This window comes from Penaeus monodon, chromosome 28 (assembly GCF_015228065.2).
Source record: "Penaeus monodon isolate SGIC_2016 chromosome 28, NSTDA_Pmon_1, whole genome shotgun sequence".
NCBI lineage: Eukaryota > Metazoa > Arthropoda > Malacostraca > Decapoda > Penaeidae > Penaeus > Penaeus monodon.
The window spans coordinates 31,817,201-31,817,400 of NC_051413.1; positions in this window are offsets into that span (position 1 = coordinate 31,817,201).

A 200-nucleotide genomic window follows, 5' to 3' on the forward strand; every position below is an offset into this window, starting at 1 on the left:
TGCGGTAAAAGGAAAAGATACAACGGAGATAAGCGTAAGTAATTCGGATACCGGGTGAGTCGCTCTCACGCTCGCTGGCAGTAAGAGACGCCATATTAGTCCGGGATACATTGCATCTCGACTGCTTTTGGTTGTGAGGAATTTCGGCGTTGGGAAAAGGGACGGGTCAACTGTTTTTTTTTTTTTGGGTGCGGGTCAAC